Below are 21,142 nucleotides of genomic sequence, written 5' to 3'. Positions count from 1 at the left end.
AGAACTTCACACAGGTTAAATTTGCCTGTTCTAGGGAGGGGATCAAAGCTCACTTACAGTTTATGATATTCAACCTTTAGTATAAAGCTAGGCCTGCAGAACCTCCTGAATATCATGTTTGTGTCTGTTTCTGCACTGAGAACTGAAGTGAGGATAAGGGCACTATTTCTTACCTGTTATTAAAAAGCATCACTGAGTTGCATGGGGCATCCTAATCGATTTTTATATGAGGACAGAAGGATGAAACTTTTTAAGAATAATGTTATGGTGATTCCTTTTCATGTCCAATTACTACTTTCTACTTGTGAATAGCAGATTTTGTAAAAGCTTCTAGCCTTGTTATATTTCACATTTAATAAAAAAATGTGTCCTACATGGTTTCACACCAGTAGAGAGGTCACAACACACATGGACTGAGAGGAAATCCCCCTAAACAGCAGGAAATATGTAACACCTCAAATATGGTTTTGACAAAAGTGACTTAGCAGTTTTCATAGCTGTAAAGCTGGCTCACAGATACATAGAAATCTAAGCAGAAATATACTTTTCTGTCTACCATCAGGATTTCAGAGCCGAAAATGGAAAGTGCAAAAGGAATGGTATGAAACCAGAGCCAGCATATGTTCTGTAAGAGCAGCAAGGCTCAGAGAGCCCTACTACCACTTGTAACCAATCTACTTCCCATGGCTCTAATGCAAAGTTACATTTGGAGTGGCAGTTTTGTAGTGGGGAGGATTAGGGTGCCTAGAAACTCTTCCCCCTCCTCCTCTACTGTCCCCCTCTCCTTTGGGTCACATATCTGGGGAGCAGCCATGGCCCTCATCTGCTGCTGGGTAATGCTGAGCATGAGGATGTGGACTGACACACCCTCATTCCTTCTGTCTTCCTTAAGGCCCTGCTTTCCCCCTTCTCATGCTTTCCCTTGCAGATTTGCTTATTTCTTAACAGTGCAACATAGTACATTATGCATTCGCTAGGAGCCTAAAAAAGCAAGACAGATTTTATCATTTGGGCTGTAGATATTCAATGCCCATTATGGGATGACTAAATTTAGTAGAGTGGCAATTCACCAGACTACTAAATTTAGTTAGGACATCCGGTCATATCATTTTACTTAGCTTAATATTGGATATCATAAGATAGGGTCTATCAAACAGTATGCAGCTTCCCCAGCTGCAGATTATATTATCACTATAGCTTTTCAAAACATTCATGCTAAGTTTTTTAAAGTCTTAACAGTTTTTAGTTTAAATATTTTGTTACAAGTTTATAAACATGGTCAAAATTAATTTGGTTTTCACCATAAAGATCACTGTTTAAAAAAAGATGCTGCTGTTTTCATTTTCAGTAAAACCTTTGTCTTTCCTTGTTTAACTTCAGTTACTATAGGAGGAATTTTATCATCAAAGCTAGGTGGACAAGGTGGAGTCCCGTTTGGAGAGAAATTTTGCACAATGATTTTCATTGCCTTTACGCATTTCTCATTGCTATCAAATTTCTGGTTTGTTCCAGACAGGAAAGAAAAAAGCTTTATGAGAATCCAGACAACCTGGCCTGTGACAGCAAGGAGTACTCAGTGCTGAAAATTCAAACTTCTCTTGTGTAGAGTAAATGGGAAAAAGATCTTGGTAGATCCCATTCACAACAGCTGGAGTTATGGCAATGGGATCAAATATGAATGACAGAATGGCACTTACAAGCTTATCAGCCCTGCTATAATTCTTATGTGTTATATGGCAAGAAAATTGCAGTAGCAATATTTTGGGAGTCTGTGCACTTAATACATGGAAAGAAAATTGCAGTTGCAATATTCTGGGAGTCTGTGGACTTAGTCTTTTGTGGGAGGCCTTGAAAGGGAGCCAGTGTCTCCCCATCCTGAGTCAGTCATTTCCTATCCAAGTAAACTGGACTGAGATCATCTAGATTCTGGTCTTCGTTTCTAATGAGCTTTCACAGTAAAACAGGAAATAATAATCTTGAAAGGGGAAAAAATGGTCAAAAATCACTCAGAGAACATTTAAAGGTTTGTTCTGAACAAGCAGGGCTAAGAAAAAGGCCTGAGAAAAGTGTGTCCTGGGATCACTCACAGTTAAAGCACTGATTAATTAAGCAGAGGGTCATTCTTCAGAAAGACTCAAGGGCAGTTTTGGCCCCGCGGCTGTAATTTGGACACTTCTGGAGTTCTAGATACACTGAGCTATTCTGTGCAGGGCCTGTGAATATGTGCATTCTTCTGGCTGAACAATGGCATCTTTATTCAAATGGGAGCCACTAAGTAAGTGGCTGTCTCCTAATATGGGTGGTATTTCTTCCTGCTCTGCCTCAATCTCTGCTGCTTTCCCGTGGCCTTATCAGTGCTTTGTAGCACAACTTGCAAAATGAAATCTATTCATAATGTTAAAACCCTCCCCCTTTTATAGACACAGGAAAAAAAACCCCAAACGCTTACATATCCTCCAATTCTATGGCGGGGTGTTTACTTTTTTAAATGCAATTCTGCTTATCTGACGCTGGTTTGGAAATTAATAAAATGGTGCCTGGGTTTTATTGTTTTGACTATGGGAAGGAAATTAATCCACAACTATTACAAGTGTTTGATCCAAATAAGCAGAGATAAAACTACGGTTTCAAGAAATGTCGTTCCCTGTTTGTCAGGTATCCTAGTGCTCCTGACATGTCTGATTTATTTCTGCCTTGTTTAGCAGCAACACTGTCCAGGTAGTTGATGCCCATTCATCTTGCTTTGTGTAGGTATTTCTTCAGGGTGGCTTTATTTATTATGCCTTAACTACTGTTCCTTCTTACTTACTAGGTTTGGCTCTGGCTGCGGTTAGAAAAGACATTGTTTGTCTGAAGAGACAGGGGTGTGGTGAAAATACTCTGTGCCAGCCAAGTGAACCAAAACACTCTCTGAATTACTACACAGGCTGGAAAATAAAATTTAACTGACAGAAGATCTGGACCCAACCTGTGCTGAGAGACAGAGAGAAAAAGAATACCAGGAATTGCCATGTACAGTTGAAGGTAGGTCTGGAGAGGGGGACTGTGTCCCTCAAATCCTCTCAGCAGTTCACAGCAGAGGAGGATTTATAGCATTATTGCTTGGGGAAAGCTTATGTCAATATTTATGCAATATTAGTTGGTATTGCTAATAGTTAATTTGGTGACAGCCGGCTTGTGAAACTGTACTGCAGAAATCTGTGACTTCCCTTATCAGGGGAACGGGGCTGTGGAAGCACTCACAGACCAGACCGGTCCCAAAGCTCAGTGAAACTGACAATGGCCGCTGGAGTCGCAGGGACTGGCGTGGTGGGGCGGGAATGTTACTTGTTCCCAGCAAAAGCAGAGCATAGGCATCTTTAGCTGCTTGTGTCTCCAGAAATTGTGCTTCCTGAAATACTTCTGAACATCCTAGATCTGTATAACCACTCACTGTACAGTGAGTGTGGTTTGGTATTTCATACAATCGCAATGTAATATAAAACACACCATCCCTGGAGTGGACACCATGTTTGTCTTCCTCTGTAAGAGCCCACCTGTGTGAGTGGGCAGCTGCTAACCCTCTTCCCAGAGGCTTTTGCTCCGCTCCACCATCCCACCAGCACTAGGCAGACCAGCAGCCACACCTGGTGGTGCCAGGGCAGCCTGGCAGCTGTGGCCCTCGCTGGAGGCATGACTCCTCACAAACCATGTGGCTACCATCTAAAGCTCCACCAAAACACCTGGCAGTCTTCAGGCTGGGGACAAAATGGGAGGGGAAATACCATCATTCCTATGTTCTGCCTGACCTGCTGAGCAGTCTATACTGTGAGAGAGGGCACTGGGTGGATGTGTCTCCCCACGCCTGTGTGGGGAAGGAAGCCGTGAGAAGAGCCTTGGAGGACTCCAGAGGACAGAAGTTTTGCATTAGCCATGAGCCAGAGGCAGTTACTCATATTTAAACAGTACCAGATTCTGGGGAAATTCAGATGCAGACGTGAAATACATGGCTTGGCAAAAGAATTTTGTTACTGTCACATGTCTGACCTATGAAAAATAATATTAATTCAAAAGTTAAATGTGTTCAGCTGACAGTGATAGAGTATTTGTGTTAAGGAGCTGAATTTTTCAAAGGCATAAAATCAACTTAGTGGTGTGTTACAGTTGCTTCCTTGATGTCCTACAGAAGGCCTGAGTGCAGCAGGTTCAGGGGACTTTCAGCTGCCATGAGGCACTCATTGCACTCAGGGGTGTGGTTGTGGGCTCCCACTAAAAGAGTTGCATTTCCATAGGTAGTTCTGAAGATTCATGATCTTTCTGGACACTTTAAATGCAATTATTCAGGATATTATTTCTCCTTTCTTAGTTTCCAAGCAGGCAGTTAGACTGAGCAACCACAAACATAGATCCTGTAACCAGCTTTGATGTGAGAGCAGCATTACCACAACGCTGGAGATATCTCTTTCTTTTCTGAACTATATTGGCATCCCATGGTACCAGAATGTCAAAATGACATTCACTCTGTATTACGCAGTGTATAAAAAATCATGTTTACATTTTGTCTCCTTTGCCCTTTTCAATTTTGCTTTATTTTCTTATAGTTTTGTAACTTAAGCTGTACATATTTGGAGATATTTTTTTCCTTTCCTCATCTAGCTTTATGGCTTGTTCTGGCTGAGATGTTCTTACATGATTTGATATTACAAGAAATATATGCTAACACATGTAATTGTTCCACAGTGAAGCAATCTGTCTGCAGCATTGGGGAATGATATATATTAAAGTTTTCTTTCATGCTATTTACAGAATGTATTGCTGGCTCTACAAATAATGCAAATATTAGGAACTGAAACAATAAGGCTTGGGCTAGTTAGCAGGGAGCATAAATGTATGGTGGAGCCAAATACTCCTCAGAGTAATATTTTCATCAGAGACAGCATGTACTGTAACCAGGGGAGATAAGCATGAGTAGGCAAAACTGGCTATGCTTAGAGCCAACATGCAACAGCAGCTACAAATCACACACTGCTGAGTGACACCTGAAAAACTGAAGCCTGATTCTTCTTTCAGGAAGAGCCCTTCCTGCTGTAAGTAGGGTGTGAGGCAGGAGCAGGTCATAGGGACTGCCAAAGTGTGCCAAAATGCATCTGTGCCAACAGCACAGAGCAGCTGTGACAATAGCTAGGAGGGGAGGCCAGGCTGCGCTCAGCCTCTGGAGTCCTGCCACCTGGTCCTTGTGCTGGTGGCAAGGGGGCCTCTGATAATGGAGTGTTTAAGGAAGTGTCACAGAGCCAAGTGGATAGAGAGCAGGGAATCATCATGGAGGAGCTCAGTAGCCTGTTCCATGCAAAGAAATGTGGGAGGGCTTTGGTGTTTCTGAGCAGGAGAGCAGTGATGCAAACAGCCAAGAATTGTTGCTGAGGTGGAGTAGCAAAGCTTGTTTAACACAGAGTGCATTGCAGTGGTATCAGAAGTGTGGAGTCAGTGCTCCAAGTGCTGCATAGTAGGACTTATTTAAAGCAGCTATTGTAAAAGTCTTCGAGCCAGTTAATTACCAGGTTTTGTTATGTCAGGAACTCCTTGAGTTAAAGCAGAAAGAAACTATTCATGAATATGTTCCAGTTCTGTAGTTTAATGGGACAAATTTAAAAAAAAAAGAAAGAGAGAGAGAATGAAACTGATAAAATTATTTAGTTCATGGAAAGATTGAAAAGCCTTACAAAAAAAGCTGAAATTACATATTGTGCCCCATCTACTCTTGCATAAGCCATTGAAATTGCCAGAGATTTAGCTGGACTAATCGTCCATTGCAGTTATGCATGAGCCTTAGGGAGTGCACAAGGTGCATATAGGTCAAAGCACCAGCCTATGAAAGAGAGAGAAATTATCCAACAGCATTTCTAAAAATGTAGGTGTCCAGGTATGAAAAGCCAAGAGGCTTGGCTTGCATTTAAAAAGTATTAAGAGCAAGTGAGGAATTTAATTTAATTTATTCACCAAATGGACTCGAAGAGGTGTGAAAAAGGACCAAAGTTGGACAGGATGGGCAGGTCTTTGAGCAACCAGCTCTTGTGGAAGGTATCCCTGCCCCTTGCAGAGGGGTTGGGACTAGATAATATTTAAGACCCCTTCCAACCCAATTCATTCTATGAAGGGATGCTAGGCAAGAGAAAACTTTCAATGAAAAACAAAAATCTACAGAGGACAGTAATGTAGACTCATTCCCTTCCGGCTTACATGAGTTTTTCCCTCTGCACCTCCTTGTTTGCTGTGAAGTTACTGATGCACCATGGTTATTGGAAGCAGATTTGGGCCTAGAAGTTCCATCTGATCAGAAAAAATGTAATAATGCATGCTGCATATTGAACTGATCTGCAGATATTGGAGTAAATGCCTCTTTAGAGCCTGTCTCATACTATCAGTATTCTTCAAACATCTACTTTGCTCCTTCAGAACACCCTGAAAATCACCAACACATCTACTGAATTGAGTTTTAAAAACAAATCAGAAACAGAAACAAATCATAGCTTTTGGCTCTGCTGGCTGGAAGAATACTGTTGCTGAGGGGGTGCTTCCTGCATGCATCTGAGTACCTCTAAAATGATCTGTCATGTATAAATGTGTCCTGGTTTCTTCTGTTGCAAAGAGAGCTTTTTAGAAATTTAGCCTACCTCTTGAGAGAAGAAATGAGTCCAGCTTACCAGAATACCCACCTTCCTAATTCTTACCATTCCACAGCTGAGACCCCACAGACCTGCTCATATATTATGAAGCATCTTGGAGGAAGCTGTTACGATTTTGTGCCTATAAATGCAATAATCTCTCAGGATATGGAGAAAGTGCAGAGGATATTGAACACAGTTTGTTAGATATTTTCTCTTGGTACTCCTTGTATCTTTTCATCCATGGTAAACTTCTCTGTGCTTGGCTTTTCAGAAGTCCCCAGGTCCTACACCAAACCTTAGGGAATGATTCTACTGTAATGTAGGGCTGCCCACACTGTAGAGGTTATCAGCCTTTCAGCAGTGCTCTCTTCCCAGGGCTGATTTCCCATTTGGCATGCTACTCCTCACTTCTCCCTGCTCCTGCTCCCCTCCCCTGCCCAAGGGTTTTGTTCTGGGTGTAAGAGCTCCTCTGATGAATGAACTTACAGGGTTCAAGACATGAGGCTTTTGCTGTGTTGTTCTTTAAAGTGCTAAATTGGTTTTACTAATATATTTTCAATGTTTGGGATTAGCAGAGCTTGTAAGAACACATCAGACCTGCCAGGTTTACAAGTCCACTCACCACCTTCACCCCCTTACATATTTTTTAATATAGCTAATTAGGAGATAATGCCGGTGGAATGAAACACTGTCATAAGATAATGATCTCACACCACTATAGAAATGGTAAGTGGAAATGTTTATTTTCAAAGGGAAGAAACACTGATCATGTGCTTAATCCTATATTCTTAAACAAGTAAAATTCCTGTAGATTTCAGCAGAGCCTGAGGTGACAACATCCTATTACTGTGGTAGTGTTTCTGGATACCAAATAGCCGTAAGCGATGTAGTCATTTTCTCCAAATGATACTGGTGCAGCATTGGAACAGATGTTTCTCTTACCTTTATTAGCCTGTTGGATCTTCTAACTTGGAGGACAAATTTTGCATGTGCTTCATTGCACCAGTTTAGACAGTTTTTTTAAAGATGTGCTTTAGGAAGCAGTGAGCTGTGGTTTGGATGAAGTTATGCATATTTTTAACTTACTGACAGTTCATAGTGGTGATACACAAATCTCAGTTGCTACTGCAGCTCCCTTTGGTACACTAAGGATCCTCTCTGTTTAAGTCAAAGATGGCCTTCCCTCTGTCCTTATGGAATTTTGGAAACAAGGGTTGTCTTAAATTCACCTTCAGGAGTAAACCACCTTATCTTTGTAGTGAGGGGCTACTCACAGGTAACAGGTACAAGTGCATTAGCTCTTCTGGCCTAACCGTTCCTGTTTCCCAGTAATAGAATTGAGACAATGTGGGGCAGCTTTACCTTTCATTCAGGCTCATCCTTGTGTTTGTACTCCCACAAGCAGTGCTGCTGGGGGCTGTGCTGTGCAAATTCTTCCCCAGATCACCTTGCAAGGAGCTCCTCTCTGCTATGAGGTAGCAGTAATGGGGTGGCTACATTCACCTTTACTATCTCCCCCAGGGAGGCATTCTTTCTACTGCAGCTCTGGACTCACTTCAGATGCAGGGCTGTCTCACAGACAGGGGAATAGTGCAGTAGAAATTGGAGGCAGCTACAGAGCTGCCTTCAGAGAAAAGCCTGACAGTGAAAGCATTGAGGTTTATCCTGGTAAGAATTAACTTGCACAAGTTGTCAGTGCTCCTCCATGGAAGGTGGCCATTGGTTTTCAGAAATTACTGCTGTTTTCACTATTAATGAAGCTTCATCTTTCCATTGGATCATCTCTAACCTGCTGTAATTGTTCTGATTTTTATTTTTTACCTTGTTCACCAGTTCATGTCTAAATACAAGAAGATGTTTATATTGCATACATTCAGCTTTAATTGGCCCTTAAAAGAAGGTGTTGATTAGAATCTTCTCAACATCAACAGCTCGCTCGCACAACATTCTCTAATTACTGTTTATTAATTTAGTTCAAGTGGCATAGTTGAAAGCCCTGCTCAGATGGGAGAAGTAAATTGTCACTGGTATTGAATATGTAAATTATGTGCCATGTAAGTTTCCATGAAGAATGTTTAAAGTTAAATGTTACCCACATAAAGCCTTCCAGTTTCATCTAAGCCAGCCATATGACAGCTTTGCAAAAAGTGTCATGAAAATTTACCAGCCCTGGCAAAAAAAGTACTTGCCTATCCTTTACATTTTTTCTATTAACATAATCATTATGATAATAATAATTTATTTGCCCATCAAAAAAAAAAAGTAATCATTCATTCTGGCTGGCTGGAGATTTGCAAAGCTGCCAATTGAATCTGAATTACATGTTGCTACAGTATAGGCATTCAGCAGCCTGGATTTCTTGCCCTAGTGCAGTAACCCTCCCTTCTCTTTAATTAGCTTATAAAGTCAGAATTTCTTTAACAAAGTACTCATTAAACATTGCCTTGTTACATTACTTTAAAATGCAATTAAAAGTTTTAAGAGTGTCGTGGAGTTTGTGTGCCATTGTCAGCATCCATGTCACTCACTATCGGTTTCCACCCACTCACACAGATCAGAAGCCTCCTGTTAAATATAGATGGCACTTCATAGCATGTCTATATAGACTAGGCATAAAACAATATCCTGATGAGGATGACCTGACTGCACCTTATATTTCTGGGCATAAGAGAGGAATGGAAGGGAGGACATTCTAGATGAAGGAGGAGCTCAGAGTATTCACTGTCCTTCCACCTCTCTCTGTGGCCCTTTGTGTGGGAGTAGCTGCACATTGTTGGTAAGTGTGCTGCTTCCAAATCTTCCCAGACAAAGCTGCATGGGAATACCACATAGTTATTCTATTATGCATCTGAAACAAGAGAGACCAGACATTGCATTAAAAGAGAATGAAAAATATTCAATGCCTGAATGCTGCCTGGGCCCTCACCCAGTCCTCACACTCTCGCTGGCTGCTGTTATCATGAATGGCACTAATCAGTTCCAGGAAATCTCTACAACAAGCATTATGTCACATATGGTTACGTCATTCCCTCTAACCTCTAGGGCTTCCTGTTGACATCTCTGGAGCTCTTCTATTACCAAATGGTATTAGAAGAAATGCCAAGCTGTATTTTTATCCATTTCTGTCTGCCAAAAGGAATTCAAATGTTTTCCATTTGCAGGTTTCACTTGCTGGGTCGCATCTTTGCTTCTTAAAATGAGCAAACCTTAGTGAGCCTTCTCAGGGTCTCTCCAGATGTTTGCATTAAGGATGGTAAGAGCATGTGAGGAGTTATTGAGACAGAAGGGGCTAATACCTCTGCAAAATTCATTTATTCTTAATGTCTACCAAATTGCTAATCCAGCCTGTCAGTTGTGTAACCTCTGTTATAAATTCCACCCCAGGAAGCTGTTTCTCTGTTTCATTCTTAATTCTTTCCTAAGAGATTCCGTTTCCCAGTGTGGGCTATGTTTCACCCTCTCATTGATTTCAAGCCTTGTGCTGCATAGCAGTCCCCTTTCTCCTTGCAGGGCCATCTCCAAAGGAAGGAGCCATTTCCCTCTTGGAACAGACGGTGACACCCCTCAGCTTCTCCTTGCAACCCCCACTTACCCAACAGCTTAGCTGAAAAAAGCAGGGCTCAAAGTCTTCCCAGATCTAACGAGCAAGATTTTTCCTTCTCAAAAACCGCTGTGCTCCTTGCTTTGGGTGTTTTTTATTCTTATTATTTGTCTAGTTTATACCATCCTTTCATTCTAAGAGTTTTATTTTTGTGGATGTTTCTGTGTTTATTCACTGCTGCAGTAGGTATCAACAACATGATTAAATTCCAGCTCTGACTGTTGCAACATGAGCGCTCTGCCTTCATTATCTGCAGTGCCTAAAACTATTTGATCTCTAATAAGTTCACCTGCAAGTGTGCTTCATTTGCATGATGAGGCTAACTGGTGCAGCCTGGGTGCATATTGGTCTGTAATTTCGGTTTCTCTTCGATCAGATGCATCAAACAGAAGGAACTATTAGAATTGCCAGCGACTGTATTTTTTAGTGTTAATCCTGCCAGAATACTAGGAGTCCCAGGCAGCCTTACCAGGCTGGAGAAATCCAATGATAAAAAGCAGGGGAGCGCTTCTGATGTCAGATCACATACAAAACAGTGCTGTGCTGGGGATAGGTGATCTGCTTTGATGGCACACAGTGTTAAGATCATACCCAGCTCCTGAGCAGGTTATTCAGTAGCCTTCTTTGGTGAGCTGCACCATTGCTCCAAGCCCTTGAGGGAGCTGTGAGCTGTGCCACCCAGCAAGGACCTCTCCCCTGGCCCATCAGGCTCACAGCTGGAGGTGTCCTTCAGCACCTCGGAGTCTCTGCCTCAGTGTCCCCAGCTCCCATTCATCCTCTCTGGTCCTGCACTTAGATCCAGCTGACATTTATTGGGCTGTAATAACAAGGGTTTTACTGCCCAAAGTGTGTAGGAAGAGAAAATGTGTTCTCTTACATCAAGCTTTTAGGAACCTGAACCTTTCTTTCTGTCTGAAACAGAAGCAGCAGACTTCAAAGCTAAATGTAAGAAGAGAACAGCAGCTCAGTTATTATGAGAGTCGCAGCAATAGTGCTGAAAACGTGTCAAGTTGCCTATTTCCTTTCTAGATCAAGCTCAGGATAGTCCTGTGTGTTTTACTGTGTTCACCGTGACTTTAAGAAATGTGATTTGCCCCATTGCAGCATCCCTTACTTCTCTAATTTCAGATTTCAGCTTCTTACATTGCATTTTCATTTAAGACAACTTTTAATTGAGCTGAGTGATCTCTGAGAACATAAAAATGTCTCTCATTGCTCTGAAAGGGTCCTAGACTGAGTTTGCATTTCATACACAAAACCAACTCTTTTCTGTTGCTCTTGGGCTCACACAGCAAATAAAAAACTAAACCAAGCAGAACCAAACAAAAGAATTCTGAGAAGCTCATCAGCAGTATTTGCTTTGTACAGAACAGTAATTTTTCCCAGCACATACTTCCAAGAATTTTTTAAAATGTCATTCATACATCATCTGCCCCAACAGACAATAGTTGTTCCAGAGAAGCTGTTGCTCTCTATTAGGTCAATGATCAGTGAACTAAACATTTTCTACTTAGGCCCTCATATGATAAAAGCCTAAGAGCTTTGAAGGAGCCATTACAGACTATTGCCTAGAAGAAATATCCATTTGAAAATTCAGCAATTATGTACTTCTATAATAGCGTGTAAAAGGAGCTCTGGACCCATTATGGGTTATTGAGTAAATAATGTATTTTTAAAAGTGTCTAAGTAATTTATATGATAGCCTGTATTGGCAGCAAAGAGTGACTGTAGACTAAACATTCTGTCTTTCTCTCTTTTTAAAAATCTCATTTAAATCCCTAAATAGCAATTAAAGAAAGAAATCCCTGATGCAGTTTCAGTATTTCTATAGTAGTCAATAGCTAATGGCTCTGACTTTGCTGCACTGAGGCTGCCATTTTGTGCTGAGACAGTTTTCTCTGGTCTGACTTTCTTTTTTTGTTTTGATTGGATAAGACAGGAGGCTTCATTATCAAATATAATATAGGAGTGTCCAGAGGCCTCCTGGAAGTCAGACTCACAGTCATCAGACCTACCCATAATCAGAAACAGCCACTAACCAGAAGAGCCACCAGCCCTGAGAGAGGACAGGAAGCTGACAGTCCCTATTTTGGGGAAGAAATGAGTCTTGGAGAGAAGAAATATGTTGTTTGAGATCATGCAGGAAACAAAGAACCTCCCAAGTCCAAGTTTAGTTTCCCTGCTTTATGTGTGGACCTTCCACAGAGAGGCACAGCCTGAGCTTCTCATTGCTGTGCATCTTGAGTGCTGATGCAAACTGCTGCTCTGCCAGGTGACCTCCATAGTCTGGCTTCAGACCACTGCATTCAGCTCCCTCAGGCACAGATCCCGGTCAAAGCAGATAGGAAAACACCGCAGTTCAAAAGATTTACATTGTAGCAACAATGCACTATGAAACATGAAGGAAAACAAACTTGTTTTCCTCTTGTAAGCCAGGAGTAAGTTTCCTTAGTCCTCCCATTTATTTATCATACTGCTTCCTGCCATAGCAGGAACACAGCATAGTCACCTCTTTAATAATTTTCTGTCAAAATTTGAAAGACTAAGTTGAAACAGTTTTGTTCTTATTAAGAAACATTGGTGCTTGAGCTGCTCTGAATTTTGGACATTATCTTGGGATCTCCAAACATCTGTCAGACCAAGTAGCCTTCAGTGCCCCAGGGACAGTACTGGGCTTCCGTACTACCTGTACCTTACAATATTGCAAGGGGCCTGACTTGAGGCCACAAAAGTAAAACAATTTTCTGCTGATGGTGATGCTCCATCTTAACTCTTTTTGATGGTACTTTATCTGGCATAAATTTGATACAAAGTCTCTTTGGTGCTCTGGAACCTGCAGGTCCAGACCTGTGTTGTAACTCATTTTGTGCATGAAACACCTGACCAGCCAGCAGGAAGCAAGCATCTGTTTCCCATGTCTGCCAGCAGTCCTGATTTCCCTCTTCAGAGGCTGTGTAATGCTCCTACATATATGTGTTCAGAGCATATTGTGCTCTTCCCAAAGCTAGCTGTGCTCTTCAGTCATATCTCAAGAACATCACCTTTAGACCTGAATTTGACTATATCTGCTCAATTCCTCATTGTTTAACAAAAGTGGTTCTGATGCAATGAATAAAATGTGGCATTTTAGCTGCCTTCTGGGAGATGTCAAGGGATAGGTCTGTGTAGTGAGGCTACTGGCATGTGAGAATTTGTTTTTCATGGGCTTGGAAAGACACAAAGAAGAAAAGAAATGCAAGGGTAATGAGCACAGTTCAGAAGACAAAAAAGAAAGGGAGTGACTTAATGTCGAAATGGTAAGGTAGTATGGAGAAAGTCCACCTTGTAAAGTAAAAAATGTAAAGGAAAAATGTAAAGTGAAAAATGGTGAAGGACTGGTAACAGAGACAGAAATAAATGAAGAAACAAGGTGAAAGGTGTAAACACATGTAAGTTGAATTCAAGCAAAACATATAATGCCTTAAAATGCCATTGGTGTCTCTCACAGTTAGACTGTATTTGTCACTTAGGAAAGGAGAGTTATCTGTTGGGATAATTGACTGGAGTGATGATGAAGTACCTATCACTGGAGTATTTCTATGACAGAGTAGTCAAAAATCTGAGGAATGCTGCCAGCTATTGGATGAACCCTTCTAGTTCTATTTTCTGTGACCTCAGCATCCCATAATGCCTGAGTGGGAGCAGTACCTCAGTTATGTGATCATGGAAAACCTGTTTCTCACTTGGTCACCTCCTCACCAAAATTCTCTATGATCTCAAAGAGTAAACAAGGCACAAATTTGGAAATGAAGTCTATGAGGAAAATTAATATACAGGGGGAAAAAAAGAAAAGGAACTGGTTGATCTGCAGACAACATTTTCTTCTTACCTATGGACTCAATGCCACAAAACTTTCAATTTCCTTCTCATACTGAACAGCCCAATTCTGCAACAAATACCTAGTTTGGCTTAGATACAAACCCAAAGCCCTCACAACTTGAGTTGAAAGAGCTTGGGGTTTTTCTTCCAAGAACAGTTATTAATTGATCTACTGTGCTTCAACTCTAAATAATTCTGTTCTCCCATTCAAGGAAAATTCCTTCTTATTTCAACCAAAGTCACACTTCTGAAGCGAGCTGGGATTATTCTAGACTGGTGATTATTTTTATGTAAGCTACCAGTTACCATCACTTTATAAAACAAAGTGCAAAACAGGCTTTTAAAAGTAAAGTGAGGCATCAAATTGAGATGAAACAAACTTTCATTCTCCCATCATGTGGAGTTTCTTGCCAACAGGACCTAGGGCTTGCCAACAGGACCTAGCAAAGCCAAGTATGCTAATGTCAGTGGTCCTCCCTTGCATCCAGGAGACTTGGATTGCTGCAGTGCTTATACACATGTACAGTATAGGAAGGCACAGGCCTTTAAAGTGACCACTCCTTCCCCTGTGTTCTTTTTTTTACACTCTGGGCCACTAAGTAGAAGGCCTGTAATTGGAGGAAACTGCTTTTTTTTTTTTTTTTTCTCCTGACAGTACTTTAGAGACATTAGATTCATTATTTGAGGGTGTGTATGAGATTCTGGAAGTAGAATTTATGTCTGGTATGCTGTGAGATCTTTGGTATGATATTGACTCACTCATTGGCACCTGAGAGAGGCTTGGGGAATTCAGCAAGTTTTCAACAATCCAGTTTGAGAGATTAACAGAATTACAGCTCACTCAGGTTTGTTCTAATATTATTAAATTTTCACCATTTCTAATTGCATAAACATATGCAGCCAAGTATGCAGGTGGGGACTGGGATGAAGTACAAGGACACTCAGGCTCCATAGGCAGCTAATTGGTGGACTAAGCAATAGGGCACTTGGAAAGACTGGTATTTTTTCAGAACATTCTAGGATAAAATCCTGTCCCCACTTAAACTGAGAGGTTGTTGTGGGCAAGATTCGTTATTTATTTGTCTTGGACACAGGAAAAAAGATATAATGTCTCAAGACCATAGAACTCGCCTGATAAATACGGTGATAGCAGAAGGTTTTTGATCAGGGCTAAACACAAGACAAGCAATGGTTAATATTTTCAGATAATAGTAGGGCAAATAAGTAATTTTGTGTGAACATTGTTATTGTTAGCAAATGCCAAGCTGCAATGTTTACAGTGATATTTGATATTTTGTTTTATAAAATAAATCTGTTTTTTCTATGTATAGGAGAACTCTTGAGCCCCAAGTTAAAGTATGCTGTGGTAAAGTGGCCTGGCTGTTTATGTGGGTACTTTTTCATGAAATAATATTGCTGTCCATATTTGTTAAGGAAATGCTGCTGTTACCTTATTTTCTACAATCATAACAGAAAGAGGAGTAGGAGGGAAAAGTCTACACTATGGGTTTTGCTCTGCAGTGTTCTTTATCTCTGATACAGCATCTGCACTATGAAATTCACCTTGAATGAATGGACACTCAGATGTCTTCACTTCCACCAGAGAAGACACAACTCTCAGGCTGAATTAGGCCATTTGGAGAGGTTTACCAAAATCTCCATGGGTTACAGACACAAAACTCTTCTTTCACACTGGTCTGGACTGAGCACTTGGTGAGTAAGTAAAAATTCACTTTTCCCTTTTGAAAAGTAGAATAAACTAAAGAAGTTGGTCACATATTTGGACTTGGACTTCCCAGCAACGGTTTGCAAAATCCTCAAAAAAGTCAGAATATTTATCATGAACTATTTTCTAGCCAAAAACAAACAAACAAAAAAAAAACCAAAACCAAGAGGCATTTAATAATGTTGGGATGAAGTTTTCTGTTAATGACTTAATTTTCTTTTTCCTCCTGTTTAGGCAGTAACATGCGAACTCTGACCACATCACCGGTGTGAAATTGCTGATTAACCTTTTGACTCTGGCAATTGGGACTTCTCTCAACACCAACTGGTAATGCAGAAGACCATTAGTAGTTAATATTGGGACATCCCGGCTCCAGATGTCAAAAGGTTAATGAAAAATCAAGTATCTTGCGTTTGCTGGGGAACTTGGAAACCTTCCCCCCAAAACAGTTCATTTTTTCTGATAAATAAGCCAGACTGCTTGAGCTGAGAAAGACGGGTGTTTTGCTAATGTGTACAGCTGTTAATTGAAAAAGATTTGGGTATGCTTGTTCTTCTGGATGTAGATAAAAGAGAGATTTGTTGGCGAACTTAGTTAGTCTTGAACACCCCTTTGTTCAAATACACGACATAATAATAACGCTTTGTTCTTTCTGTAACAGCCATGGAGGGATTTTGAGTGGAATACTCATTTTCTTTAAGTCATATCTGCCAGTAATCATTCCTGGCTTAAGACCAGCTGCCATTTATGTGTTTTATGAAAATATAACAGTTTTATACTCAAAACTATTTTCTTTTTAGGTAAAAGCTTCAGCACAAGCTGGTTCCCCATATCTACCATAAATGCTATTTATCACAGATTTTGGTCTTTATAACAGAAAGACAATGTTAAAACATTTTGATTACCCTTTCCTTGCTGCTATCATTCACAACCCATCTTTTCTAATTATGGTATTAGGACATTTACATAACCGGGAAAAGGGTCCTTTAACTACATTTCTATTATGTTTGGCACTTCTGTGAAAGGATATTATATTCACGTGCATTAGAGATTGCTTATAAAAGATCAAGACAATAATAGCAGATCAGACGATAAGGGTTCCCTTTTCTCCTCCCAGACAGGCTGTCTCTGACAGAAGAATACAGTTCATCAGAAGTGTCTGCAGGTTGTCAAACTCAGTGAGATTTGGGGACACTCGGAGGCTGTCATGGCCAACAAGAAGATTTTCTGTAGGGTTCTGCCATCATTCACCCTCAGGAAATAATCACTCACTACATTCTGCATGCTCTCATGATAGAGCTCTATTTGAGAGAAAAGAGCCATTTTATCAAAGGACAATATATCCCTTCTCTTGGTCCATGTAGCTTCCATTATCAGACCATAATAAATCATATTTATGTTCTCAGTTAATAAGACTGATTACAATGCAGGTTACAGGCACGGGAAAAGAAAATCAGGTGAAAAGATGTTTTAATGAAAATATGATAAGCAAACAGCTTCTTGTGAACATTTCAGGCTGTTATTTGTAATGATCACAGGCAATTTTTGATACATCTTCTTTAGCAATGGTTTAAGCTGCATAAATTGGCTTGCCACTTTATACGTTGAAATAGGAAGAATCCCAGTGCCCTTCTTATGTTGTCTAGAATCATTATATACATTATAAGCATAAAATGAGTTTAATGTATGTGCTTTGAAAAGAAGGGGAAAACAGAAAATCAGGGAAGACTGATTTTAATGCTGCTCAGAATGATTTTGAAATTTTCTACTCATCTTTGTTACTAACAGTGCATTTTCCATGAAATTTAGGAATGACATGTACTGCTTTCATCTCTTTAAAATTAATATACTGTGCTCTCTGTTTTTCTCAATTTCTTCAAAGTTCTTCTGAGAGCACTGTGCAAAGAGACAGAGAGAAATTCTCCACTCGAAGCGTAAGCATATCTGCTGTTAATGCTGAGGGGAGTTAAGTGTCTGCTTCTACAGGAGAATACACCCCTTAAGTGTTCCTGAAGGGCACCCTTTTAAATTGGTGTAAGAATATTTAACTTTGGCACAGTGATGCATTCAAGGGCCAACTTCCACAGATTTTTTTTAAGTGATCAAGGCAGTTTTTTATTAGGGTAAATATTATGATACGATTTCAACATATAAGTGTATGGAGGGAAGTGGCTGGTGGACTGTCTTGCGAAAGACAGTCTTGTGAAAAGTCTTATTTTGCTATTATGTTCAGCATCATACTTTCAAGACCAAGTTAGAAATTTAAGGAATAATTTCCTCCTGCCAATACATAATTTTGACTGGATCTCTGAAATTCTACAGCACTTGCAGAGCAATGGTGACAAAGACTCCTTGGTGTTGTGTCTGCAGGACCTATTTTGCTCTCTGGTATTTCCCTAAAATAATTCTTAAACAATTTTTAAAGCTTTGTATTTGTCCTGGCCCTGGAGAATGGCCATAAGATTACCTTAACCCTTTTAGGACACTTCAAAAGAGCAGTACCCATATAAGAAACAGCAGACTGCTCTTCAAAGGCAATATCCTGATATGACAACAGATGTAGATAATGTACTTCATGATGGAACTGCTTGATACAGAGAAAAACACGTTGTAACTGCCTTCACCGTGAAAGGGGTTTAAAAACGCTGCCTGCCAACACCACAGAAACCAGAGCTGCTATTTCGGTTAAAGGCCAGTGGATTGTATTTTTCACGTCAGTTTTCACTAACCTCAAACATCACTGTTATGACAGACTGTCATCCAACCAAACCAGCATTCTGTTGCCATTCAAGCAAGCAGGAAAAAAGCAAACATGAAGGAAACTTAAAAGTCCAAATAGTAATTGGGGGGTGCATGTGAGTGAACTACTTTTGTGTAACAATACTGATTACTGAAAATGAAACATTTAAAAGAAAATAAACAAAAATCAGTACTTTCTGAGCCAGTGGTGTTTTCTTGGCTGGCAATTTCTCTTTGTTCTATTTCATGACACCAGGCTCAATGGTTGAAGGGGTGTTCTGGGCCAGATGTCAATCACAATGTCTGACATAAACAAAAATAGCTAAAAAGGCATGCCAGCATCTTCCTTTTGTTTTGCCATTAGCTCCATTTTTCTTTTCATAGGCTGACAAAAAATTACTGCCTCCAAGTGAATTCAGTAATGTCACTATATATCTAATATCTAGGAGACCTTTTGTTTTAGCTTTACTGGGCTTAACCACAAAAGACACTTGACATTGACAAAGAATCTGTCAAACATACAATGATCAGTGCAATGAAACCTCTCATGACAGAAGGGCACTATTCTGCCTCCCCCTTGCCTCCAGCAGCAGCCTGTCTGAGCTAAATATGCTGGAGCACATGTAGCAGCTGAACCATTACAGAGCAGGCCAGAAGCTGAGATGTGTCTTGTTTAAATTGTCATAGCATATTAGTATAATTAAAACTGCCAAAAGAGTAGAAAAGATAGATGGAAATGTTACATTACTTGTTTCTAGAGATTAACCCCCAGCCAGAACTGAAATAGAGAGACATGTTTTGGATTTCTTAGAGCTCTGATATGGAATAAAACAAGCCCAAGAGTACATCTCTCAAAGTGCGAGACATGAAGTCATAGTTCCTATATTTACTCCAAAAAAAAGCAGAAATAGTGTTTCAGACAGACACTCTGTTTCCTCTGTGATTACAGCTCCCGTTGTGGCTGTGCTCTGCAGAGCAGTTGTATCATCTCTCAGCTAATTCCTTTCCACTCTGCCTTTGTGCTTGCAAGGTCATGACACCTCCTGGGCTTGCTGATGAGCCGATGTCGCCCCTCTTGGCCCTGTCCCCACCAGTGGCCGTGGCTGGTGTCCCAGGTACCCTGCCCTGCAGCGGTACACGGTCACCATGGTCCGGCTCTGGGCCCCAGCACTGCCCAGCAGCAATGGTCAGGAACTCATCCTGCACAGGTTTCATCTTTTGGGCATGCCTGTCGCTGGGGAAGAGAAACAAATGTCTGCTGGAAGCAGGCACAGATAGACCAGCCCTAAGATTGCTCTTGAATCCAGTTCCCTCATGCACAAGAGAGCCAGAAAGGGAAGACTCAGACTGCTTTGCCTAAGCTGTTTCTGCTTCTCATTGCAAGGGAAGATGTTTGAACAATGGCTTCAATTTAAAATCTGACCTTTCAAATGCCAAGCTTTATGCTTGTTTCTGTGTTGAGTGTATAGATAAAACATATGGCTTTCTAAAATTGACCCTGACAATAAGGTTCTCTTCATCAATGAGATGTTTTCCTTCCCATGCATCATTACCTCTCATAACTATTCAGGACAAACTAGTTATGATCCCAATTTATAATTATGCCCTGAGTTATATCTGCTGGTGAGAAAATCATTTAAAACCTTCTCTGTATTCATTCAGTTGTAGATGTTGGAATTCAATTTACCCAGAAGCTGGGGAGGACCTGAACTGCATCCAGCCATTCTGAAAGAGAGAAGAAGCAGCACAACTGCCCTCTAACAAAAATGGTACATTCAAGGGGAAGCTTCAGGAATCAGGTAGGACTCGTTCATTTCTTCTAGTATTAATGAACTTCACAGCTTTGCCTCATTTGCTGACTTGCTTTAAGTAGGGAGATGTTAAATGTGAGCCTTTAATTTTAAGTTGCTCCATATTTCCAGAATTTCCAAAATTTAAATCTTAGTTAATGACTTCTCCATATAGGACCTGTAGATGTGCAAAACTAGTAAAAAAATATGTTATCTGCATTTAGTGTTGGCTTTTGGAACCCTCACCGCCAAGTCACCTCTCTACTGCATTTCACCTCACATGCATTTCTGTGTAGTGCCAGGAGAGGAATGGAAAATAGCCATGAAGTAAAAGCAGATTCTGCTCCCATTAAAGGCAATGAAAACTGTGCTTTTACTTCTAGTTACTCATAATAGCGGAGAAAAATGAAGTGGAAACAAGCACAACAAAACACCTCTGCCAGCTATCTACAAGCTAACCAAGGCTTCCACTAATGAGGTGCTCTGGCATTTTAAGAAAGACAGGTTCTTCCAGAAATGGAAAAAATACGCTGAGTTTTTCCTCCAGTTCTGAAAGGCTAGTGAAAGAATAACAAATTGTATTTCAAAAAAGGGATGGCAGTCAAACTTTTAATGCTGTCTGTGCTATGAAATACTTAAGGATGCCCATACAATTTCTTGTAAACTAAATGCTTTTACGTACATATTTGGCATCTTATTAAATACTAATACTTACATACCTCACCTAATTATTGACTGCATTTACAGGGTCCTTTAAGTGACCATAAAATTTTTGAGAAAGTTA

At 40.5% G+C, this 21,142-nt stretch overlaps 1 long non-coding RNA gene across 1 annotated transcript in view; it reads left to right on the top strand.

The window, feature by feature from the left end:
- Positions 1-21,142, top strand: part of LOC134422789 (uncharacterized) — a 44,257-nt gene that overhangs the window by 9,181 nt on the left and 13,934 nt on the right. The window contains exons 2-4 of the long non-coding RNA XR_010028940.1: positions 2,813-3,024; positions 15,646-15,816; positions 20,231-20,367. This is a non-coding gene — a long non-coding RNA (uncharacterized LOC134422789). The remainder of the gene's footprint in view (positions 1-2,812; positions 3,025-15,645; positions 15,817-20,230; positions 20,368-21,142) is intronic.

The sequence above is a fragment of the Melospiza melodia genome, chromosome 11 (genome assembly GCF_035770615.1).
Source record: "Melospiza melodia melodia isolate bMelMel2 chromosome 11, bMelMel2.pri, whole genome shotgun sequence".
Taxonomy (NCBI): Eukaryota; Metazoa; Chordata; class Aves; order Passeriformes; family Passerellidae; genus Melospiza; species Melospiza melodia.
The sequence above is the reverse complement of the archived record's forward strand: the minus strand, read 5'-3'. Positions and strand labels throughout refer to the sequence as shown.